We start from the raw sequence: 27940 nt of genomic DNA, 5'->3' as shown, positions 1-27940 counted from the left end.
ATACAATAAAAAAACTTTAAAAAACTAATTTTCTATACTAACATCAACACTCAAATTCAAAACTCTTTTCATTTTTTAAAGATGGTTTTGTGCAAATCCTTTTGTTTTGTGCAAACCAATAACTGGTTTGCACCAACAAAAGGAAGTGATTGCAAAATGCTATTTTGGCAAGTGAGTGATGCATAACTTTATGTAATACAAAACCTCAAAGATAAAGTACGTTGAATTTGTAGACAGTGTGCTAGTAGAGCCAGTGATTGCTACTCACAGTGTGCTAGTAAAGCCAGCGAATGCTGCTCACAGTGTGCTAGTAGAGCCAGTGAATGCTACTCACAGTGTGCTAGTAGAGCAAGTGATTGCTACTCACAGTGTGCTAGTAGAGCCAGTGAATGCTGCTCACATTGTGCTTGTAGAGCCAGTGAATGCTACTCATAGTGTGCTAGTAGAGCCAGTGAATGTTGCTCACAGTGTGCTAGTAGGGCCAGTGAATGGCTCTGATATAGTTAAGGATAGTTATATAGTGTTATGCAATGCTCTCAGCAATCATAGAAAAATAGGATATCCTAGATGTATACTCAAAATATTGTAGTACTAGACAAACTGAAAAAATGCTAGTGTGAACTCCAGCCACGTGACTGACACACTGCCCACAGATAGCCAAGTTATACGATCAGATTCTATCTTAAACATACTTGAGCATAATGCGCTAGATTATAGCAAAAAATGCCAAATGCTGTAATACATTAAAACAAGATAGTATTTATTTGCTGTTATTACAGATAAACTAGCAATAGTTTGGTGTACTTACAAACTACAAATAACTTACAAATAGTTCAATGTTTATGGAGTTATCGCCAACTTTGACTAACGCTTTTATGTTCAAGTCATTTATGTTGCCTTTCAATATATTGCCAACGCAGTGGTTTGATGGTATTTAAACCGAACAAAATTATTTTAAAATTGTGATGTCGTCACTGCGTGTTAAAATACTTGAAGGGAGTTTAAATGACAAATTCAAAAGAAGGCTAGTTTTCTATACTTTTATAACTTTGTGAACCAGTATGAGTTTATTGTGAGTCTATCAGAATAAATATAGGTAGGCTATAATAAAAATTACGACATAATAAAATAACCTCTGCATTTTGTTGGAGTATCTGTAAGAAGCATAGCCTTCCACACACACAGAGAAATGGTTTTACCATAGGGCAGAGACCGTGTCTGAGAATGACAATGTGAAGTGGTATGGGACTTCATCTTTTAGACTGATAAGATAATAGAGACCAGAAGACCAGATTTAGTACTAATCGGCAAAAGGGTAACAGAGTGTTACATTGTTAACATAGCAATCCCAGGATACCAACGAGTAAGAAGGAACAAAAATGAAAATAATGAGAAGTACGAAGAGGTAGAAATCGAGCTTTGAAGGCTGTGGAGTGTCTAATCAAAAGATACCTATAGGTGTTGGAGCACTTGAGACAATATTCGGCCAGCTTATCTCATAGGTCCCTGCGGTCGGTTCTAAGCTGTCACTCAAAACAATTCAGAAAACAGCGCTATTAAGAACTGCCTGATTTTAGGAAGACTCTTCAATAGAAGGTATTATTATAGTCATCAGTTTTTGGCTTCAAGCTAAAGACTGAGCCTACTTACTACCAACCACATTGATTAAAACAGTTTTTACAATGACACTAATAATGATTTAAACCATACAAAATGTGTACCAAATTTTGTTGCAGCCTCTAATAACCACAACAAGGTACTATAGCACTGTTCTGCTGACTGTAGTGCCTATATTATTAACCCTGTATCAGCGGCCTATGCTTGCTTCCCGCATGTATTCAAACGTATCTGGAGTATATCATGTGTACACGGAGGATACAAATGAAGTTACCCGTTTAGGACACATAAAATGGCAAAGAAATCCTAAATGCAAAAACTTTTTCTAATGCTATAAAAATAGTTTCGATCAGTTAACAGAGTTTAGTAGGCCGGTGAACAACAAATGAGACTTCATACTCAATGAAATGCCTATACAAATGAGACCTCATAAACTATGTCATGGCTATACAAATGAGACCTTATACACTATGACATAGCTACACAAATGAGACCTAATACACTATGACTTGGCTTCACAAATGAGACCTCATACACTATGACATGGTTACACAAATGGAACCTCATAGTCTATGACATGATACACAAATGAGATCTCATACTCTATGACATGGTCACGCAAATGAGACCTCATACTCTATGATATGGTTACACAATTGAGACTTCATAATCTATAACATGGTATACACAGGTGAAACCTCATACTCTATGACATGGTCACACAAATGAGACCTCATACACTATGACATGGTTACACAAATGAAACATCATAGTCTATGACATGGTGCACAAATGAGACCTCATATTCTATGACATGGTTACAAAAATGAGACTTCATACTTCATGATATGGTTACACAAAAGAGACATCATGCTCAATGACATGGTTACACAAATGAGACCTAATACTTTATGAGATGGCTACACAAATGAGGCCTCATACTCTATGACATAATTACACAAATGGAACTGGATAATCCATGATATGGTTTCACGAATGAGACCTCATGCTCTATGACATGATTACCCAAATGGCACCTCATACTCTATGAGATGGTTACACAAATGAGACCTCATACTTAATGACATGGTTACACAAATCCTTAATTTACCAGGTTTTTGTTTGAGAGAAATATAAAGCTTGACAAAAAGGGTTTGTTCTGATCCAATGTATGTACTATTTTCAAACACTCAATTGAAACCAATATATTGCATTTCACATCATGTTGAGGTCTCTCTCTCTCTCTCCTCGCTCCTTTTCTCTCTAACTTTTTCATTCTCTTTTTTTCTTTTGCTCAAAATTTCTCTATCTTTCTCTTTTTTTTCTTGATCTCTCTTTTTCTTCCTTTCTCTTTTTGACACAGATATATGATGTTTTATTCTGGTTTAATCTAGTCACCTCAATGACTATGTGTATATCTAATTACAAGAAAAATCTTATACTTACGGTACAATGAGGTAAAGATAGAGTTGTGGCTGTTCGCAGTAAATGAGAAGTTATTTTAAGTCCTTGGAATCACTTGGATCTATTTACTCTCTAACTGATAAGCAACATCCACCAGGAACTACATATAACACAATACTATCATCACTCACCGATGTAATCCCATTAATCATACTTATTTATGCAGCGCACTTCACGCATGATAGACGTCACTCTTGAAAATAAGTCAAACATAATTGTTTATGCATTAGTAATCGCTTTTAGTAACCATCAAAACTGTTTCTAATTTCTAGCAGTTTCTGTAAGAATGCTGTATTACACTAAATTGCGCATTTTGATTGGCAAAACAAGCATCTTAAAAGGAAAGTAAACACAATTTACTGATGAAGGCCAACTTTTACCCTGTTTGTTTTGTGTAATTTTCTGCGTTTAGCAAAATGTAAATTATTTCTTACAACAGATACATACTCAGAATAATATTTAAAAACAAAAAATGCCTGTGCATTCACATATAACTGAGTACAGAGTCTTTTTTCAATTGCATATTTTGCAAAATCGGATAGATAACACTATTGCGAAAATGAGTGTGAAACGGACTCGCCACTGGGAACACTGACTTTTAATCAACCATCCAATCATGAGAAACTTAGCATTTGACTTGAATCGTGATCTAATGTGAGGGACATCGCATGTCTCCCGCAACTGTCCGGAAACAAGAGCAGATTTCGAACATGTCTTTGATCGTAGTTGCTAATACACATATTGTTAAAATAATTCAACTTAAATTTATTTCTGTCGTTGTTTTATTATGTTTACAATAAAACGGCTAAAAGACTCACAGCTAAAACAGCCACTCTTTATAGAAGCTACCCAATTGATGACGAAGTTGAAGATGGCTAAAGATATAAATATATCAGTGGTGAACTATTCGATGAGCGCAGAATGACGCAGATGAAGAGGAGCTTTTTAGTATGAATGAAGGAAATTAATGTAAGTTCAGTGGTGAGTTGAGCAAAATATGGTTTTTATAATTCTTTTAACTGAATCTGAAAACAACGTTACTTAGCTGATCTTCATGACTTTTACAGTGAATAAGTGAATAATGTATGGTTTGATAAATAATTATATTTCAATAATTTACTTGCGCCATGACATAAAACACCACATTTAACAGCTTACGTTACATAAATCTAAATCGAATTACACAAAAGAACTGCATAACATTTATAATTTGAATAGCCTGTTATATTAATTTTATCAAAAAATATCTCACTTAAAACTAATCACACATTATTTTTTTTTAATAATCAAAATTTAAAGCCAGTTATCAATTGTGTTATTAAAATCTCTACATAAGTTTATCTTTATTGTTGTGCAAGCTGTAAAAGTTGTATCCTTGCTGAAGAGTAGTATAATCCATGTATAATTTTATTGCAGATACAGCTTACCATTCAGAGCTTCTCTTCCCGCATTTGCGTTGGGATCTATCACTGCTAGTTTAATTCTTGTAAAATATCCTGGGGGATCAAAGTCTATTCGCTTTAGTGCATTACTTAATATGAGGCTGTAGAAGTTTGCTAAAGCACCAGTGTGTTGACCATGGTTCAACAGATGCAATGTGTTTAGCAGTCTCGCTTGCCCTAATGCATCACCAAGGACTTTGTGCCCTGCACTTCCTGGAATTAACCATTTCACCTTTCTTTCCATTTCTCTACAAACATCAAATTATTCGTTGTTATTTTTCAAGATATTATAAATCTGCAAATTTTTTGTTTATTCAAATGTCAACTAGCTGCGGAATATTTAACCATTATTTTGTACAATTTCTGTTTACTATTATGCAACAAATGACTGCATATTCTTATATCACAAACCAAAGGCATTCTAAGTGATATATAAAGTATTATATTACACATCTCCATGTGCTTTGATATTTCTGAATATATTATTAGATTCAACATACAGCTTTCATGCCACCATTAAGTATAAATAATATACTTTTTCAACACTCACGGATTGGTTCATGAGAGCACTGGATGAACTTGTGTTCTGGAATGCTCTTGTGAATATTAGCGACATGGTTTGTATACTTGCAGCATGGGATTATTGCTAAAAATATAGAGAAAAAAATAAATGCCAACACAAACAATAACAAACTGAGGGCTAATTTAAATCTGCAATGTATTATTATATAACTAGATTGAAAAAAATGAGGTTGTTTTTTATGAAACAGCGTTACAAAACAACGCAAATACTACAAATATAATCATGTGGGCTAATCGCTTCAAGTAATCTGTAAAGCCTATATTAATAATGGTAGCATGAATATAAAAATAATAATGCAAACCAAATTTTATAATAATATTAGTCATATATTTTATGAACAATTAAGGCAATTCTGACAGTTCAAACCAAACAGAAAATTTAAATTCCCTTACTAACTTTTACTCAGTTAACCAAGTTAATTCAAGTCAATCAGGCTAACATCAAACGTAGCCTATGCAACTCAACCTGAGTCTCATTGTGACCCAGTCATATCAAATCATTTCTTTGTACTATTGAGCAGTACTACATATTTTGACTTATTATATTTAATAATTTATTTTGTTAAATAACTATATTGTTATTATTATTTATTTAAAATTCTTCTCAAATTGCTTACTGTTGAGGTTTTCCTGTTTGACGATGCTCTCTTGCTGTATGGTACAACACCATTAAGGAATAAAACCTCTCCCTCTTTCACTCTTAATCTTGCAGTTGTCCCAAATTGCTCTGAATAAAGCTTTTCTTTATGGAAATGCCTAACGCACACAACCGCACTATCAGGTAGTCTGCGAAAAATTAAGTCGGCACTCTTTGCCTTAGAGAGCCATACTTTTGCTAAATTTGGCGACTGAGAGACAGGAATTCTAAACAAGGTTATGCTACACTTCTAGTGTAAGATTCACAACTAGCATAGAGACATCCACCCATCGTAATTAACTGATTGTGGTTAAAAGAAAATAAAATGTGTTAAATTGCTAACGAATAAGTGAAGAAAGCGTTGGTAAAAACGGCTTTATTATGACTCAGTGGTGGTCCGAGGTAAATGCACCAAAATATATTTTCAACTTTGAACTTGCTAAACTAGTAGAAATATCTGTTAAGATTTTGTTTTCTCGTTCAATTAACATAATATGATGCATTATTAATCAAATAAAACAATGTTAAAATAATGTGTTTACTTTCACTTTAAGGTTTTAAGCACTTGCTTCCACCACCAACAATCTTTCAACAAATCAAATTTGATCAGAAGCATTCCAGAGTACTAAGTTACTAACCATTAGATTGAAGTTGGGACCTCCTAGTTCTTTAAATTCTTACACAAATGATAAAGCTAGCTATATTGCTCCTTTTGGTAACTATTGAATAAATACCTAATAAGAGCGAGTTATTGAAATATCGGATCAAGGCTTTGTTGCATACTCAAGCTTGCTTTGAAAAGACTAATGAAGTTACAAAAATGATAGTAGCTGCAGATAGCAGTGTTCAATAGCTAACAAACATGATCTGGTTGTACTGTGGTCTGCAAATGGCTACTATGTCAATTATTAGTGGTCAATATTTCTAAACAGTAGCTTTTTTGCAATTTGGTGCTTGCACAAGCGCGTAAGAAGCACAAATACACCAAAAGATTTACAACAACAACACAGATATATTTTTGAGATCCGTCACTCCTCTAATAAGATTTGCAAAGGTAATTTTATAGCAGGAAAAAACTTTTACACATTTCATTAGCCAAACTTAAGAAAGTCTCACTGCCAACTATTCAGCAAATGAGTAACAATGTTATGGATAAAATGCTACAGTTATTATTCTTTGTGCCTTTTTGAAGCTACTTAACAGTAAAAACGAGACAATGCATGTGTTTCATCAATCATATTTTTCAAATTTAAATGTTGATTTTTGTTTCTTGACTTTAATAGTTAAAAATACAGAGCTAAACTAATATGCATATGTGTATTGTTTTGTAGAGGGGTAGATAAAAATATAAATGCAATAAACTTTTTTTAAACTGTAAATTTTGAAATAATCATCAACAATGTTGGCCAACCCTTGCACACTCTCTTAAGCCTTGTTTGCTTGTTTTTCGTCATTCAATTTTGACATATTTATTTTGCACTGTCTCCGTGTCTTGCTTATCTTTAGCACCACAGATATGTTAGATGTTTTTTTGTCTACAAACCCCAACTATTTTGCTTTATAAGCAACATACTACAGAAAGACTATCAAGACTTACTGTTGGACCTATTTTTATCATGTTTTCTTGTGTCCTGCTTTTTTCAGGCAGCATCGCCGTGTTAGATGTTTGTTTGGTAAGCAAAATTTTCTATATAACGTAATATAGAAATATTCTCAGAACAATTTTAGAAGCCATGTCCAGTAAGAAGCTACAGTGATTACAGCAGCGGATGCAAGTTATGCTTCAAGCGTTTCGGTGTTCAAAAGTATTTCTAGTTCTATAATCATGATATTTCATGAAATGTTATACTACATATCAAACAGACCGTATCCAATTAGAAGCTTGTCACATAATTTATCTTTGCTTCTAAAAGCTATAGTATAACGTTATTTGCACAACCAAACAGAAAAATCAATTATTGGATAAAAATTATTAAATCCTCTTTTTTTTTGCATAGTGATGGCTTGGGACCGATGATCATGATTGATTCCTATTTTGAACCAAATAACCCTACAGCCAACCTAGTAGGTATTCGTATTTATCAAAGTTTGTTAACTGCTACATAAATTACATTTTTTTAAAGTATTATTAAAACAGTCTGAATCGAAATACACAATGTTTCTCCTGTTATGGTTATTTTAATAACACCTAATAATAATATAAATAATGTTTTAATATTATTTATATTATTACTAATATAAATAATATTAATATATTATTATTAATATTACACCTAATATTTTAATAACACGTAATAATAACCTAAATAATAATATTGCTATTATCAAACTAGTTTTGTTCTATTGAAATCACCAATATTACCACTGAGAAAAGGAAGAGATAAACCAAAGTTGGAGATTTTAATCAGCAGTTTAATCTGCAACGTATTTTACTTGTCAAAAAAGTAAAATCCGTAGCGGATTATACTGTTGTCATATTTTAAAGTCATGTCCGTCTTAGTTAGAGCTTTAAAAATTAAAATTAATTTGGACATTAAAGATAAACCGGTAGTTAATCTGAACGCTCTTATAATTAGATTGAAGTCTTTAAATTTAAGATAACTTATCAGGTTTACATTGAGTGTCAATCATGCCTAAAGATACTTATGGTAGATGCAAAATTTTACATACAATAGCTGAAACATTCAGCTGCTGCCAACAGAACACAGCATTTTTATGAAAAAATATCTTAATAACTTGACACGAACATCTCAGAAAGTTATTCAGTGATGTGAGCAGAACAACAGAAGATTGTTTTGCAGCACCAAGCTGCAATGATGGCCCTCCAAATTTCCCTTTGCTAGCAGTTTTCATTACACATTCAGTTGCATGCTCGTAGAACAACAGCCGCAACCGAAATTTGAGAAATATAACAGTCCATACTGCCAACTCATGTGAACAAGCTGCTTAGCAAGCCCCACCGCTATACAATAGGCCTTGAGAGATATTTTTCCATTTACTTCTTTCTTACTGACACCTTGTTGTCAATAGGTGCTTCTATATTTAATTTGCTTTCTTGCTCTTCTTGCCCACCCCCACAAATCTGGCTAGTTGGTAAAAACAATCTTGTTATTTCCTGTAGGTTTCCGGAGAGCTTAGCAAGACCATTCCCAATGACCTTATTCAAAGCCTCATGCCAGAATGGTGACTTATTGTGGTAATACCCATGATATAGGTTTTGGTACACCATATTTGTATCATGATTAAACATGCTCAGCTAGAGTTAGAAATATAGGCCAATATGAAGCTGCGTGTAGAAGCAAAGGCAAAGCAACCTTAAAACCTAAAAATTTCTGTCAAAGGTTCGCATACACTTTCATCTATCACATGAGATACCTCAGGAAAAAGCACTCAAACACAAACATATGTAAGAATGCAGCCAATTGTTTGCCAAAACCCTTCTGAAAATCGTGGTTTTTGAGCCTTGTCTCATTATATAACAATATTTTTGGTAACGGTGCATCTTAGGTCGGTACAACGCGCATACAACACATGCACAACACAAATACAAGGCACTTGCAACACACAAACATTGCGGAAACAACACGCATATACTATCATCACAATGCACCTACAACAGTAAATAAAAAGCATATATAGAATACTTTGTGTAATGTTTTATATCTGTTTTATTAACAGACTATAAATAGAATACTGAATAATAATGTAATATTATTACTACTATTATTATTATTATTACACATTAATATTATTAATAATTTACAACGCGTATACCGTTGAACTATATGAACAGCATAACGACCTTTTTCTCTTGATTTTGAACTTTTAACCGCAATTATATTTTAACCTGGAAATATGTATATTCGCTGGGCAACATAACTGTTTTAACAAGATAAAAGCGATGGTCTCTCAACAGTTATACAGTTGTATATTTCATTGTTTGGTTTACATATTATTTTAATTATTTGGAATAAATCATTTAAACTCAGCACTGACCAAAGGAACAAATGCATCCTTTGATCTAGTAATAATCATAGAAGATACAGTTCTCCGGCTCTCCTGATCATGATCTATGCAGTACTGGGTGACTACGGGAAGGTCAAAGTTATGATTGATATTTCCCGGTGCCAAAGCTAATTTTTTAAAAGATTGCTTTCTTTAAATTTCTGATAGCTAAAAGGGGTAACATTATTTAATGCATAGCTTTTTCCTAAAACAACAATGACGCCTAAGTTTCTTCCTTTATTTTCTGCAAGCCTAGATGTTAATGATCAGATATAATTTAAAATCATTAGTTTTGTCACGGGAAAATCTTTGTTTTGACAAAGCAAAACTTTGTCAAATAGTTATGAACATGCAAGCAATCAAATTTAATTGAAGCCTAACACTTCTAGTTTGAGTGAGTAGTATTTATAAAATTATGATTTTTTTTTAAACAGTCAATAGAAATACTTATATCATAACAGAAACTCAATATGCACTCAGACTAACGCACAAAGAATGATGCATCTATTTTTAGGTCATTACCAATATACTGTTCAATTTTAGCCATGTTAGAAGCTCACCCAAAAATCAGTTTAACATTTTATTATGAAACGTGTGTATTTGTTAAGATAAATTACTACTCAGTGTTTTAGAACTTTAATGTAGACAATATGATATGCCTGTGCATTTAGTCTTTTACTAAGGAAACTTTAGGTCTTTTTATTAGCGAGCTCCAATTTGGAATGCAATGGCTGAAAACCAAAAAAGAACATCTTATATCCCTCTCACATTTGGTTTATCATTATATATGTTATATTATTATTATATTATATATATACTATATTATTATATTATATATATATATTATATTCTGTTTAGAAAAGCTCTTTACGCGTTTTTACAATATCTTGGTTGATCGATCTCTAACACAAAAGATAAAAAAACAGGGCTTCAAACTAATTATACATGCGGAAACACCTGATTTTACTAAACTAAAAAAGGCAAAAACAGTTTTATGAGTGTAAGATGTGCATATCAGTGTATAAATAAGGTGGGCCTACAGATAGGTTGCGCCGCTTATTTACGCAAATGGTCAGTGCTTAATTCTTGTTATCTCTTAGTTTATAAAAAAGAGTAATTTTCAGGATAAAGTGAGACAAACTCTATGTGTAAACACACTCAAGCATCAAGGAAAACTTTTTTCTACTTTGATAATTTTGATTGGTAGACATATGTTAGGTAATTGTGGTTAGTATTGACAAAATATGGCTGACCTTTAGTTTGCTTTTGTATGTAATTACTAGCCAAATGTCCGGCATTGGGCAGAGTATTAACCCTGTTTATAAACAGTGGTAGTTAAGGCAGTTGCCTGCCACTTGCCGTTAGCCTGGCACATTGCAAATAAATAATTTTGAGTGAGTTACTGTTTGTATTTCTAAACTCACTAATGGGCTGTGAAAGCAAGCCTTAGTGGCATTGGGTAACCCACAGTGCTGCACATATTTCAACCCAGATAACGAATAATATCGTCTAACTAATTTATTTCGTTTTTCGTAGCCTAATTGATTAGGTTATTACCTCTTGAACAGGATGTTCTGAGATCGAATTTAGCACACAGCAGATCTCTTATTTCTAGATTTTAATAGCTGTAACTGGTCACACCAAACAACATACTTTGATATTTATATACATGTATAAATCGCATATTACTTGTTAACTAATTTTTGTGCAGAGTTTCCGTTAACAGTCATGTGCCTGTACAACAAAAGTTAGTTACATTAAAATACAGATTTGCTTTCAGCATGACAATAACTCCATCACTTTAATTGTGTATACAGCTGCAATTTGCTTTTTCACCACTATAGCTGTTGTGTTTCTGCACCATGTTGCTCGTCAACCTGCAGTGGTATTTTTAAACAAGCTACAAGTTAGTTGTAGTACCTAGTATAGGAAGATCTGAGTGCATTTAACACCTAGCATAACTACTGGAAAACTATACAGCACATTTATGTATGAGAAAAAAACCTAAGTCATCGTCAGACAACAAGTAATCAGTTCCAAAAATAGCGATAAATGGTAAAATACTATTTTATTGGTTCTAGCAGTGAGATATTTGAATTACTCAGCTGCTCCTGACAAATTTGTTGAGCGTATAAAACATCAGTTGTAAGTTTTAGAAATCATGACCACTATTACTCTTGTTGGATTTTGCTTTACTAGTTCCTTTAAGTGTACTAATATAGCAAACTAAGAAATTAATCAATCTCTCAATTGGTCTACCAGCACCACACCAAAAAGTGTTTCATCATCAAAGCTATCGTTTTCAGCGTCTGCAGAAGATACCTAACCAAACTGCTAAGCAGAAACAACACTATCCATACAAATGCTCATTTGATACCTGCACCATGGAACATACCCATTCACTATGCAATTAACAAAGCTACCAACTGATTCTAACACCTGCTACCAAAAATTACCAACTTGAGCAGCTTGAGACAAGACATTTTCAACACAAGCTTCAGACAACCTACAAATGATATCGCTAAAGCTGTCACATATCAAGCTTTAAACTTTGTTTAAAGCAGCAGAAAAACTTGAGGCTGCCATGATTTGATGAACATAAGGTTGCACACAGTTTCACCAAACAATTCACATAAGTCTGGCAACTCAATTGGTAGATTGGGCATGTAAAAGTGGTACAATTAAAATCTAGCTTTCAGTAAGAGGCCATTGATTGTGAAGATGGAGACTTAGCATCAGAAATTTATTGTGTGTTTCTCAACCGATATAGCATAATGCCATCAGAAGCCAATGCGCATTTACATGTTATTTGACATGCCGGAAGCAAGGGCTATTTGTCTTGGTGCAACCACAGGGCAAAGCTTACCAGGCTAGCCTATAGTTAAATGGGTCCAGCTATCAAAGTTCAAAATGAGATGTACCCATTTAATCGAGCCACTGACAACATTGCCCTACATACAAAATAGATCACAAAATATATCAGCAGGTTGTGTTACTAGAAAAGCAAGCAAGGCACCTTATCATTTTCTAGCAAAGTGGAACTAGAGGTAACTTACCAAGACCTAGAGAATGAGTAACCTGCTGCCTTCAGTATGGTGACCTCTTTCTCCCTGCAAAGGAACCGTCCTCAACCAAAGCTGTCACAAGATAAATGCTCAGTTAAAAGACCCTTAATCATAACGCAGAAAATTAAAAAAATTTACTCCAACAATAAAGGGAAAGATGAGTAGACCTGTATCTCATCTCCCTCTTGCTATAAGAAATATGGACTGAAGCAGAAGGAGACTCTGCCAAGACAAGAGAATTTAGGAAAGCATCGCAACTATGTGGGGAACCCTTATGCCAGGTATTGAAGAAGAATTATTGGTTACAGCAAATGTAGCAAACTATTTTGTCACTAGAAGATCTGGAGTGCAGTTACTAGGAATAAAGTCATTGTGTAATGGGTTGGAGGAAAAGGATTTGCTTACTTCTGAGCAACTAAGTTATTCATAAATAAAATACAGGGGTAGGCAGCTGCAATTGTGGAAGCAAACTATGTACCGTTACTTCACCTGAGAAACCTCTTCAGAACTAATACAGTTTGTATTGACCAAATATTACTGTTTTTTATTTTGCTTCTTTTTCTGTATGTAATTGTTGCATACTATCTGTTAGCTAAATCTTGTGCAGATTTGCTGCTAATGCTAAATTGGTGGTACAGCATTTGAGAGTTACTTAAAATACATACTTGAATTTGCCATGTAATATTTGCATCATTGAACTGAGTATATCGTTCATATTTGATCTTGTATGTCCATGGTTAAGTGTTATCGCATCATGTTGCACTTTACCAGTGGCCGCACTTGCTACAAATTACAGATTAGCTGTAGTGTTTAGAACAGGAGCAGAAGAGTGCAAATAACCTAGCACAACCAGCGCAAAAATTTCCACCAAAATCATAAATAAGAACTAAACGCAAATCAGAGTCAGATAATGAGTAATCAACCTTGCAAATAGTGGTTCTTGGCAAAGTTCTGCTTCAATGTATGGCTATATGCTCTAAAGTATCAAGGAGGCGAGTTTGAGATCTATTTCAAAAATGCTTTTTTTTCAAGAGCAATAAAATTATTCCAAGAATTATTATATTATTACTAGTTTTATTATAACTTTTAATTAATTGATCATATTTGTATAAAGGCTTAAAAATTAATTTAATAATATAATATTATTAATATATAATATTAATAATATTATATATTATATTAAATACTTGTAAATTATTAATATTAATATATATTAAATAAAATACTTATGTATGCCTAAACAAGTATTGTGTTTTTTTTACTGCAATGAAAGTATTCCAAGGAGTGGGTTGAGCTTGATTTGTCCAATCACAATACACTCCCCTTAAATGAAGGAAATGCTGCACGTAATCATTCAACTTCATTCAAAATTTTGAAAACTGAAACCAACACTCATTGTGCAAACAGATCAAAGTTTGGAGGACTTTGCTGTCGCAGTTGGTTAGCTGAGAGTAAATAAATACACTTTATGGTAGACTTGATTAAAATGAAAGTACGCAATTATATAATCAAAAAACTTATGTGAGTGATTTCGCTAAAACAGGTTACTCTGACTAAATTACTTTTTTGCAACATGTTTTTGGAGAAGTTGTTAACAACACATAATATGAACAGATGAAAAAACACATACATGTATATAAACATCATTGAGTGAGAGAAGTAAAGGGTGGCTGTTATACATGCATTTATGCATATTATTGGCTCCCAGAGTACCTGGGACTCTCCAGAGCCTAGATTAGGATTAAGGTGTCACATGACGCAAAAGCTGTATGTATGAAGGGACCAGGCCTCCAGGTCCTCTTACCTGACTTTTTCGCAGTGGTAAGTGACAAATAGGAATCTAATCGTGCTCAAACAAAAGTCTCGTGCAAAAGTTAATTAAAAATTTGAGCTCAGTGTCTTACATATTGAAAGCTGTAGGGCTTTACAAGTTTTATGACATCTAAGTTTAAACTATTTTACGAAAACTTGGCAAAAATAAAATAAGAAAAATTTCATTTTATTAAATGTTGTTTGCTTCATTTCTGCTAAGATCTTATGGATGAAATCGTTTTCATTTCTCCAAAACTATGTAATTTAGTGATCGATTACTTGAAACTAACCAAAAATCATTTTCGGAATCTGATGTTTTAAAATTTAGAAATTTATTTCATCGATCGGTTAAGGATTTGAAGTATTTCAAAATTTAAAACAAATTGATTGATTGTGTTGTAGATTCTACACAAAAGTTGTAAGTGTTTTTTATAGTAAAACTAAATTGGTTTGTTCTTCAAATAGAATTATGCTATATATAAAATGCCATTTTTTATGAAGAAGAGAATATAAAAATATTCATCACACTTAGTTAGCAATTCTTTGAAAAAAATTGTGAAGAGAACTAAATAGGCCTACTGGTACTTTTCATTTCTAGTTTTTAAAACCACAGAATATTTGGGTTATTTTATCTTTTAAGCTTTTAATTTAGAGGAGTGTTTCAGTTCTTCTTTTTGTTCTGTGCTGATAAAGCATAAAGAACAAGAGGCTGCGTGATTAGCAGGGCATAAAAGTGATGTGCTACTGAACTGAATGCCATGAACTGGAGTACTGTGTGAGGCAATCTTTGATTTCAATTTATAATCTTGGTTTCAGACAGCTGGACAGACAGACAGACAGACAGACATAGCGGCTAGTTTAAAAAAATCTAATTGCAAGTTTGTTTACGGTTTTAAAAAATATAAAGCTTAATTGTTAACAATAGCTTTTTGCAAAAGTTCAGTATTGAATTTTAGCCACTATCAATGTTGTAAAACAGTCTTCGAAAAAACTGTCGTTGCTTCTATTTATTTGTCACACATTTCATACCAGAATTGTGAAGTATGTGCAAGTCAACATCTTATTCTGCATTATTTTCCAAATGTGTGTCTAAATAATCTTATACATCTTCTTCTCTGTTAGACCAGTGAAACAAGCTAAAACAGACAACTGTAAAGCTGGTCTAATGTTTACAGTTTAATCTGTAACCCTTTGCTTGATAGCCCTAATTGCTTATTTTATCTCATAAGTATTAGTCTGAGCCTAAGTTCCCAATTCTAAAAATTTTGATCGTTCATCTTTTATGCAAAGTATAATAAAAATACATCATGTGCACATGGCTAGACCACACAAGATGCTTCACGAGCGATTGTCAAGCCAATTACTGTTTCACATAAGGAATATGAAAATTCACGAAGTCAGGATGAATTAGAGCGGACCCATGTAAATATGTCAAGGTGAATTTAATTGTTTTATGAATTTGAAAGAACCCAAATACCTGACAGAAACCGACAGAAAATTGTTGAATAAAGAGGAAAATGAAAGAGCTAAATACACTCCATTGATGAAACCTAAACTATATGACAGTCAACGTCAGAACTACTGACTGCAAAAAAAAGAGAGAGGGGAGAGCGAAGGAAGGGTCTGTGAGGTTTCACGACTATGTTCTATTTTAAACTATTAGATGAATATTAACCTTTTCCTTAACATTATTAAATGTAGCGGGATTTGAGGAATATCATCAGTTTAAGACTTACTGCAGGTAGCTTCCTGTACCCCGATGAATATCATAGATAGTCTTGCAAACTATTACTATGACATGCATCACAAATTAGCTTAGGATGCTAGTGAATTTTTTGTTTGTTTGTATATTGTATGTTGTTTCTTTTTGTGTAATAAAATTATTTAAGTCAGGCTATCACGATGAACATGGACATAGCTGAAAAGATTGTGCGGCTTCTAGATGAGTTGGACAATCAAACTGTTATTGAACTAAACCAGTAGTCATCAGTCTGTCAGTCATGCAAAGCTGAGTGCGAGGGAGACAATAGCTCGATGAATGCCTCATAAATGGTGTTGGACTTACATCTATATAACATGATGCAAATCTAGAATTTATTTTCAAGATGTTGTATGAAAGACTGGATGCAAGGCTTACTGAGCTGTCAAATACCAAAACCGAAGATGCATACGCCTCGGAAGATTCCGAAAGCACTAGCGAATACAATGACAATGACTTTAAAAATGAAAGTATTGAGGGTGATGACTCTTATGACAATGATTATGTATTGGCACACAAAAGGTCAGATATTAAATAAAAAAATGATGTAGTATCGAGGACGGGATCTCGGCGCCTACTACCGTCAAGGATACTGCTAATCATTTGAAATGAGTTCATCTGGAAGCCAATAATGCCTGGCTTAAAGAGACATCTTTTAAAGTGTATCAACATCTGTCCCACCTGAAGTGGTCTCAGGGTAGTGTGTCCACGACTAAGACCGTAATCGAGTCTCATTTAGACTGGCATCCGGGATACTTTTTGATGTTTCATTTTGTAACATCTAGGAACTGAGTATGTTATTGTGGTGGATTTGCCACCAAGTAAATAACGGTTTTTTATATTATTATAGGGAGTTGTGCCCTATTTTATCTTTTTCCCGATTAGCCACACCCTCATGGGCTGGCCTTATGTTCCACTCATTTGCATATTTTATAGTATATAAAGGAAGGCATCAGCCTTATTATTTCGTTCTGAAATACATGTTGTTCCATGAACCATCTCTCTCTTCAGTTTTTCTGATAAGGAGAATTACTTGATTTATCGCAAGTATCTCGGCATTTTTCCTCTAAGCGCTGCTCAGTATATCAGGACAAGTCGACCTGTCGACCTGTTGACCTCTACTGGCTGTCGACCCTGTCGACCTTGCTGTAGACTGTCGACCTGTCGACCAGGGGTCGACCCCTGTCTAGAGACGAGCAATTGTGTTGCCTATAGCGTAAGACGTCTCGTACGCTGCTGTGTGTTGGTGACGCAATCAAACGTAAGGTTGCCCGAGTTGGTGTCTTGTTACCTGTAGCATAAGACATTTTGTATGCCGCTGCGTGTTGGTAACTCGGCCCAACGCAGTGCTACCCAAAGTTAGTAATTGGTTGTCATCTGTAGCGTAAGACGTCTTGTACGCCGCTGCGTGTTGGTGATTCAGTCCAACGCAGTGCTCCCTGAATTAGGGATTGTTGTTACCTGTAGTGTAAGACGTTTTGTACGCCGCTACGTGTTGGTGGCTCAATCTAACACATTATGGATTTCCAGAGTTTGCGAGTCAGTGAGATTCTATTTTGTGACTTGCTGGCCGAGAATCGACAACTACTGATTAGATGCCCTGTCGCCGCAGTAGTCTGCTTATGCACTAAGGCTAGCTTTCTTAAGAAGTCTCGCAGAAGCTAGGACCGATTTGTTGTGTTAGGATTTAGAGACACTCTTGAATTGGCAGAGCTAGGAAACGTTTCTGTTTTTGTGTCAGGACGTATATTTATTCACTCTTTTACTATATACTGTGTTTTGGTGATTTATTTGCTTTACGATATTTTGCTTGACTTTCCTTTACGATATTTTGTATTAACAGAACCCTGGTAAGCTAACGCTTATATGGTATATCCATATAGTGTTTAGTAATAGTTTGACTTTTCTTGATCTTGATCGTGGTGTTGTTCTTTGGTTATTGCTACTGAATCTTTAACATAGGCTCGTAAGACAACCAGATTAAATAATCCCTGGGAAAAAGACCCCAATTACTGAAGTTGAAAATGTTTGCCCCTAACAAGGACAAATTCCATTTCAATATTTATATATATTCTAAGTGAATTTTAACTTTTATTTTTATAGGAGTTGATTTCATTGCTGTTTGAACATGTCAATGCTGGAAAAACTTCCTAATTAGTTTACTCAATTCTTAGGTAGTAACTTCTATTACAGGGTTGTTATCATCAAATTAACTTCCTTCATTACAAATTATAAAACATGTAGCTGTCACTTGTTGTAAACCACAACTGTTTTTGAACAATTGAATTATTTTGTTTGTATGTATAAATAAAGACACCCTTTCTACTTGCATTAAGCTGTAGGTAGTTTTCTAAACTAACTTTTTGCTCTGTTTAGTCAGTTATACGTTTCTGCTGAGTACAGTTGATTTTCAACAAGGTAATTAACTAAATCACAATTCTTTCCACAAAAATGCTATCGGTATAACATGCTTTGATTGCTCTAGCAGAATCACCATTAAGTTGTTTGTTCAGAAGTCTTTCCATTCCTGTCTTTTTCTTAACGCTTGGGTAAATTTCTAATAACACGACGCGACTTGATTTATGTGCTAATGATTTATGAAGATTTCTTTGGTTAACTTTTCATTTTAGTTTCAGTTGACTGCTTTGTTTGAGGAAATAAATGTCGAAAAGCTGGTTCTCAGCTTGGGACTTCCCCCCTAGTTTTTCCTAAAGCACCTATTAAACCAACTGACACGCACATCAACCATAGTCATTTGTGCTCATCATAAATCGTCCTAATCATTTGCACAGTAAATAATGTACTTAGCAGTTGAGACAGAGTAGCAAGCTTTGCCAAAAATAAAGAAGTTAGAGTTGATGAGAAAAACGTACATTTCATTTTTAAAAGATAGATATCAGATATGTGTAAGTATGTACAGACATAAAACTTCAATAAATGCAAAGTGCAAAACAGCAAATGAAAATGACCTGAAGCACATTTTGTAAATCTCATTTATTTAACGAAAAATGAAATTATCAATATTTTGCAATACTCAAAAAGACCAAGTACTTAAATATGACTCAGTACAGTCAAAAGATCTCATAGATGTGTTAACCCAATTAAACCTTATCTGGTCAAAATATATAACTTTTTCACAAAATTGGCATCACACAAGTGTCATGAACAGACATGGATAATGCCGCTAGCAAAATAAAGTTGATGTTTTAAGATATTAGCAGCAAAGGTCATCATAGGAATAACACCAACATCATCCTTGAAATATTTCTTAGATTTTGTATGAGCAAAATGTCTACTTCAAGATCTCACAATGGTTGATTTGAGAAACCTTGTGACACACAAGTACTTTTCTCATAGTGTGAAAGTCAACTTAGTTGTTTCATGGCAGGAAGTTAACTCTCAACGGTAATATGGTTTATCTCCTTTGCCAGCTCAAGCTACACTGATAGCTCACAATTTATAAAATGAATAGAATCATTGATAGAATAAAAAGGTAAACATTTAAGTGTTATAATAAGTGTTTGAACTCCGCTTTTTAGGCTAAGTCAAAAAATGGCATCACCGATAATTGGTAGAAACTTCCTTCAAGTTGACTTATATATTAAGTGTACTTGATTTAATCATCATAAAACACAACTACATACAAATATGTATTGTCACATACTTACTTTTCCTAAAGTCTGAGAGTCAACTTAGTTGTTTCATGGCAGGAGGTCAACTCTCATGGGCGAAAGGGTTTATCTCCTTTGCCAACTCTGAGCTGCAGTGATAGCTCACAATGTTTGAAATAAATAGAATCAATGATCAAATAAAAAAGTAAAGACTGAAGTGTTATAACAAAGGGGTTTGAACTCCGCTTTTTAGGCTAAGCTAAAAAATGGCACCGCCGATAATTGGTAAAAATTTGTAGAAATTTCATTGAAGTTGACATATATATCAAAGGTACTTGATGTACTTATTATAAAACACATCTACATGAACACATCGAGATTAAAAGTTACATTCAATATTCTATACAGGTATATAAGTGGGGTGTTAATTGTTAATGGAAATCAATTGCTCAAAACCTTAAAACCGGAGTTCGATACTGAAAAGTCACCATAGATTGTGATTTCTTGGGCTTAGTCCAAAAAGTTGAGTTGAAAATGGTTTACAGAGTTACACACATTAACTTCTTCATGCATTAAATGATTCTATATTTGAGGTGAGTAAATAGAGAGAGTAAACAACAACTGTGAAACTTAGCAGTGTTAACAAAATTATGAAATTATATTACAAGTTGTTATATTCGCAACCACAAAACTCAAGAGAATTATCAACTCAATTTAAAAGAACGATTATTCCACTCAATCTTTGGTCAGTTTAATAGCCAACTTGAGCTATCTGACTATCTACAAAGTAAGATAATTTTAGCAAGGTAATAACGCTCATACTTAACATGGTGAGTAATAATGCTTACAGTAGTGGTTACCTATACAGGACAAATAGCCTTTGTACCATATTTTTAGGGAAGAGTCCAGCATTCAACCATATTAGATTCCAAACATAAACTATGCTTCATAGCACACATTACAACCAAATTAAACCTTGCAACCAAATAATTTTGATGATTTGTTGAAAGGCGTTTGTTTTAGAGGTTTGGTTATATTTAGCAACGAAAATGGGGAAATGCATAAAGTTTATGCAGACTAACAGACAGATATCATGAAAATAATGTTTATGCACCAACATCTCAAATTTAGTAATGACACAAATATAACTATGATAATATATCCTGATTTTTGAAATCATGGAACATTTTCGACTAGCCAATTAGAGTTATGTTACTTCTGTATTGGTTTAGCTGAATTAGAACATTTAAATATAGAGCTAGTTGTTATTTAGGTACAGATAAAAACTACAATATATAATGTGGCCTCTTTCAACTTTCCTAAGAAAGCTATAAAGATAAGCTAATCCACTGTTGCATGTTCTCACATATCAGAGGGCATTAGAAAAACCTGTTTTAACAAAAGTTAATGTATGACTCAGCTTGTAAGATGTAGCTGATCTTTAGATAATCTCTTGAAAAACTGGGTAAGACCGACTCACATAACTATTGCAGTTAACAAAAGGCCAAAGATACCCAAAGATCTTTAAACTAGAAATAGTCAAACTTTATCTAAAAACTTCACAACATTCCTGTACAGTCATGTCATGATGTGATGAGCTGGTGAGATGTTACTAATACCTGTATATTTAATATTGTTATTATTGCTTCAACGTCTTAAATAAAGGGCTTGGTGCTGTATTTTGACATGTTTTCAGCTACACAAATCAGCTTATGTTCTCTTACAACCATATGATTTTGCAAGCAACTATAAATTTCACCACATCGTGCAGTTCTTTAGATGGTTTAAAAATCAGTCTGTGAGCTGATTAGTATTTCCTTTTAATATTTTTTAAAGACTTAGAAAAATTGCTTTGCTCCGCTAGCATTATGAACATTTTTTATGGTGCAGTTGTTTATCGACTAGTAAATTTGTAATAATAAACCATGTTTTGTGCAGCTAGCAATGTTTTAAAGACCTATAAAACCACCAAGCTCTTAGCCTTAGCTCTTAGCCTAACAAACAGCTGTTTTTGTTTTAAAAAGGTTGGGTAGATTAGTTAATAATTTAGCAGTATAATTGTAATATATTATCAATTACACTTTATTATCAGTGTATTTTCTAATCAAATTTCACTATTTTGTGAAATCTGGTCATTTTTTACCAAATAATAACAACTGAGCTTGCAGCAGTCATCATTAGCAATGCAATATACATACATCAGGAATTCAGAGTTATCAGCACACAGCCAACATTTTGTAAAAGAGGACAAATTTTCATATGACATTGAGTAAGCTAATCGCGATTTTATGTGAAACTTTGCTAGGTCTGTGTTCAAATACTAAAACAATTTCAAACCGAAGCTAAGTTTCATCATTGGGTTATAACAAAAATCACATTTGATGATATTTTTAAGTTTTCCTGAATTTAATAATATATTTAGGTATGTATGTAGTCTATTGAAATACAAAATGCTGTTAGTTTTGCTGTTAAAGATGGAATGGAACTTGTTGACTCTGTATTCTATAAAAATTAAATGTATCAAGTTTGCAATTAAACAAGTAAATAAACAAATCTGTGCAATTAAATAAAAAGATTATATTAAGCAATGCTTTCACAATGAGTTTAAAATAGAGGATTGCAATTTCTGAGTATTTGCTGCGGGTACCCAAAACTCTAATTCACATTAATAAGCAAAATTAGCTACATAGCTCCATACGCACTCAGTTTTTGTAATAAAAACTATGTTATAATACTGCATAATAAACTAAGCAACATTTCCAATTTAGTGTCAAAAAATGTTTCATCGTCATCGCTAAAAGCTTAACAGAAAAACTATGCATTGCAGCAACAGACCAAATCAAGGAGGCTCACAGAATGTAATAGTAATCGGAAGGCCTACCAATGCACTGGTTTGATTTTAATAACGATTTCATTAAGCTAGAAAAACGAATTCTTTTTATGAGTAAAAATATACTTCATATTACTGAGAAAGCAAAATAGCTTTATGGGTAATAAGAGACTGATTCTCTACCAACAAAACTAATCACACATCTCACCATTGTTAGGAATGATTGTGCAGTTGCTTATTAAACATGATGATCTCTCAGGGGGCACCAAACCGCCAGAGTGTTAATGATCAATGAATATAAAAGTTAGTCAAATAAGCGGAGCTAATCAGAGCACACTCTACTAAGCATCAGTTTAAGATACAATAAAAACTTGAAGTGATTTTATTAAGTGCTAATAGTTGTATATTCAATAGATAGTAGCTATTTACTTCCACCCATTTATTGAAGTGCATGTTGGAGCACGTTTATATGTTTGTTAGAGTATGTATGATATATAAGCTAACAACTCTGTTTTCTTCACTGGTAACTGGTTGCCTCAGACAGTTTAGGCCTCACAAGTACCAAGACAGTCTGGTCCGCCATGAGAAGTTGTCTGGTGTAATAACTTACTGCACAATTAATCTAAGCAATGACAATGCAGTTACAATGTACCTTGGCATTGTTTAGATTAATTGTTGGTCAACACCACAGGTGTTGGTCTACATCTGCAATGTAGACCCATGCTCTATCTACCAAAATGGAGTGATCTACCCAGCTTTATATCCTGAGCCTGAATCCTATTCAAAGCAATATTTTTGACAACCTCCAGCTGTGACTTCAGACAACAGGATGGGCATATCTCTTATTATAGTGAAGGCTAGTGTTCGGGCTGCCTAGTGTGATTTTAAGGATGGATAGGTAATATAACTATGTGTATAAATATTCCTAAATGATGCAAGGTGGTGGAGTGTTGCATGAAGGTATCGTGTTTGGCTGCTTAATAAAAAGTCCTAGTTTGAATCTTGGGTTATTTGGTATTTTTCTCTGAACGGCTACTAGTGGCTTCAGACAGACAGACAGACAACAAGACATATGGATGTTATCATAGTAAATACTATCATAAAGAATAATTCAATTCACTTTAAAACAATATTGTTACTGATGCATAAAAAACTTCATTGACATAAACCTGATGCTGTACAAAATTTTAGTAACATCTGCCCAAAAAGGAAAACAACAACTAAGCTATGAAGGTATATATGTGTAGAGTAAACGAGTTCTAGTAAAGGGGCAGATCAATAAAATTCAAGAATATGAAAATGTCAAAAAAGCTGAAAAAATTTGCTCATGATGTTCTTGAATAAAAAAGTACTAATGACTTTGAAGGCGGCCTGCAATCATTTCATAACACAATTGTGACAATATACATGTAGATTGTAAAGATGAATATTGTTCCTGGCTAAATAATATGGGTATATGTTGCACATTAGCTATTATGCTAGGTGTGCTTTATTATCATTAGGCATACGCATAATTAAACATCAAAACAATTTATGTAAAAAAACGAAGCATGCAATGAGCATTAATACGCTTATGTGTACCCTTTGAGTTATTCTCTCTATGCCACTTCTAGCGATATCAGTAAAAAATGGTGTATACCCTATTCGAGACATACGGTAAAACCAATAAATTTACTGAATATGTCTGTTATGACCTATGTATTCAGTTATTGGCCTTATTGTGGCCTTTAGAATGTTAAAATGTTTTCAGATATTTTGAGCTATGGTTTTTATTTATTCATTTCCCCACATGCACTAATCTACTTTAAACAGACCCTAAACAACTTCCTAATGCGTCCCAATCAAAACAAAACTCATGTAATTTTTCTAACAAAGTGAAGACTGCACCATTGAAATATAAATGCCCGCAAGTAGCTCATGAACTTGTATGCGTTAAGAAATTGAAAACAATCTAAATGAACATTGTTGAAGTATATATATATATATATATATATATATATATATATATATATATATATATATATATATATATATATATATATATAGCCTGAAGAATGCGCCAGCAGGAAACTGACAGTAGCTGAAAGATAAGTAAACTATTTGACCTCCCAATTTATATATATATATATATATATATATATGTATCTATATATATATATATTTGAAACATAATTTAGTCACAGTTTTCGTTAATATTTGTGTATGATTTATAGCCAGCTTTGTTCTGGAAGCTTGTTACTGTACATAACAGTTATTAACATTTTATCAAATACTGAAAGATACCCGCAATATAGATATGGTGACTATGGAGTTTAGAGAGCTATTAGTTCTATCTGCCCTAAATAGAAAATCATATCTGCTTGAAAATGAACACAATTTTCAGAGATTTTATTGCAAAGTATCGGTATTTTTTCTTTCAATTGCGATTTATTTGATGCTTGAGATGATTTGACTGCGACGTTTTTTAAAAATAAAATCAACAAAACTTGAGTGCAGCTGAATGATAAATTCCAGTGAAAGTGTGAGTATGACATCTATTGTTGCACTTTAGTAAAAAGACTAACAGAATAGAGACACGTTACGTTGCAACTTGAACACTATAGTCAATGTTCATAGTGAGAGACCGGCAGCAGTGCAACTAGTGATATCATTTTAGCTCTTTCTTTTCTTTTGAACGTTTAACCGTGATCAAGTTTTGTCTATTTCAATCTTGAAACAACCTGGCAGTAAAATCACGTCAAACATCAAAAACAATGGAAAATGATTGAGCAACACTGATATTTTCTGATAAAATTTATTAAATTTTAATGAAAGTTCAACTTTGTTTGGATTATATAGTTAAACAATTTATAGATTCACACAGATAAATCATACCAAATCATGAGTACTAATTAAGCATACCATATCATGAATATTAATTAATCATACCATATCATGAATACTAATTAATCATACCATATCATGAATACTAGTTAATCGTACCATATCATGCATACTAATTATTCATACCATATTGTGAATACTAATTAATCATACCAAATCATGAATACTAATTAAGTATACCATATCATAAATATTAATTAATCATACCATATCATGAACCCTAATTAATCGTACAATATCATGCATAATAATTAATCGTACCATATCATGAATACTAATTATTCATACCATATTGTGAATACTAATTAATCATACCAAATCATGAATACTAATTAAGCATACCATATCATGAATATTAATTAATCATACCATATCATGAACACTAATTAATCGTACAATATCATGATACTAATTAATCATATCATACCGTGAATGTTAATTAATCATACCAAATCATGAATACTAATTAAGCATACCATATCATGAATATTAATTAATCATACCATATCATGAACACTAATTAATCATACAATATCATGAATACTAATTAATCGTACCATATCATGAATACTAATTATTCATACCATATTGTGAATACTAATTAATCATACCAAATCATGAATACTAATTAAGCATACCATATCATGAACACTAATTAATCGTACAATATCATGATACTAATTAATCATATCATACCGTGAATATTAATTAATCATACCAAATCATGAATACTAATTAATCATACCATATCATGAATATTAATTAATCATACCATATCATGAATACTAATTAATCATACAATACCATGAATACTAATTAATCGTACCATATCATGAATACTAATTATTCATACCATATTGTGAATACTAATTAATCATACCAAATCATGAATACTAATTAAGCATACCATATCATGAACACTAATTAACCGTACAATATCATGATACTAATTAATCATATCATACCGTGAATATTAATTAATCATACCAAATCATGAATACCAATTAATCATACCATATCATGAATATTAATTAATCATACCAAATCATGAATACTAATTAATCATACCATATCATGAATATTAATTAATCATACCATATCATGAATACTAATTAATCATACAATATCATGAATACTAATTAATCATACCATATCATGAATACTAATTAATCATACCATATCATGAATACTAATTAATCATATCATACCGTGAATATTAATTAATCATACCATATCGTGAATACTAATTAATCGTACAATATCATGAATACTAATTAATCGTACAGTATCATGAATACTATTTAATATCACCATATCATGAATTGAACAATGATTGCATTTGAATGAGTTAATGATGGTTTTTTTCTTTATAGTGGGACTTAAAAGACAAAATGAGCGGTCAACAGTTTGACAAACAGCTTGATACCCTCATCCATTATAATTACTTATCAGTAGATAAGTATGATAAATTTTAGTATTCAAATAGCGCCTGTCGTGTGTCAAAGACCAGAAAAAAGTGTTATACACACATATAGATGTATTTCAAACTATTCAGCATATAAAGTTATAACAGTATACTCTATAGCATTTGCAGTTGAAACACTGCAAACTATATCGAGTTCAGTTCAGACGGTAGGCACTATAGCAAATACAGTTCAGGCAGTGTATGTGGAGACTTTTACATCCCGCTTATAATTACTTGGGGTTGCGTGAAGAAGGAATAAGTTTCACTGCTAGTCTTTGTTTTATTTAGACTACCGTGAAGTCTTTGTCTCCTTTTAACAACCTTTGTTTAATAAAATTGTTCTGAAGTAAACACTGTTTCCAGTACTAAGGCTTCTAAATTAACTGTTTCCAGTACTAAAGCTTCCAATTAACTGTCTCTGAAATCGGCTGACTTATTTGAATTTAAAGAAATATAAACTGGAGCACCAAAAGGGGTCCTCGGATTGGTCAATCTCTCTGCGAGTGCATCTGACAGTCCGATCAACGTCAGGACAGACAGCAAGCCAACGGTAAAAACGTGGAATTCACCACCGACACACTCAGTGACACGACGACGCACGCATTGACACGAAGACAACAGGACACATTGGGCCACCTTATTTAGTGCTTGTAGCTGTTAGGTAATTAAACCATAACTGCCACGAACAACTTTTATCATATTTACTAGGTAAATCAGACATGCTGATTCTGATTTTGTAATCAAAATAAAGATTAGGCCATTAACTTT

The 27940-nt window shown here is 33.0% G+C and overlaps 1 protein-coding gene across 1 annotated transcript in view; it reads left to right on the top strand.

The window, feature by feature from the left end:
• LOC137401417 (uncharacterized) overlaps window positions 1–27940 on the top strand; it is a 294112-nt gene that overhangs the window by 250460 nt on the left and 15712 nt on the right. The gene's annotated exons all lie outside the window — the stretch shown is intronic.

This window comes from Watersipora subatra, chromosome 8 (assembly GCF_963576615.1).
Source record: "Watersipora subatra chromosome 8, tzWatSuba1.1, whole genome shotgun sequence".
NCBI classification, from domain to species: Eukaryota; Metazoa; Bryozoa; class Gymnolaemata; order Cheilostomatida; family Watersiporidae; genus Watersipora; species Watersipora subatra.
Note: the sequence above shows the minus strand (reverse complement) of the source record. Positions and strands in the feature narration are given on the sequence as shown.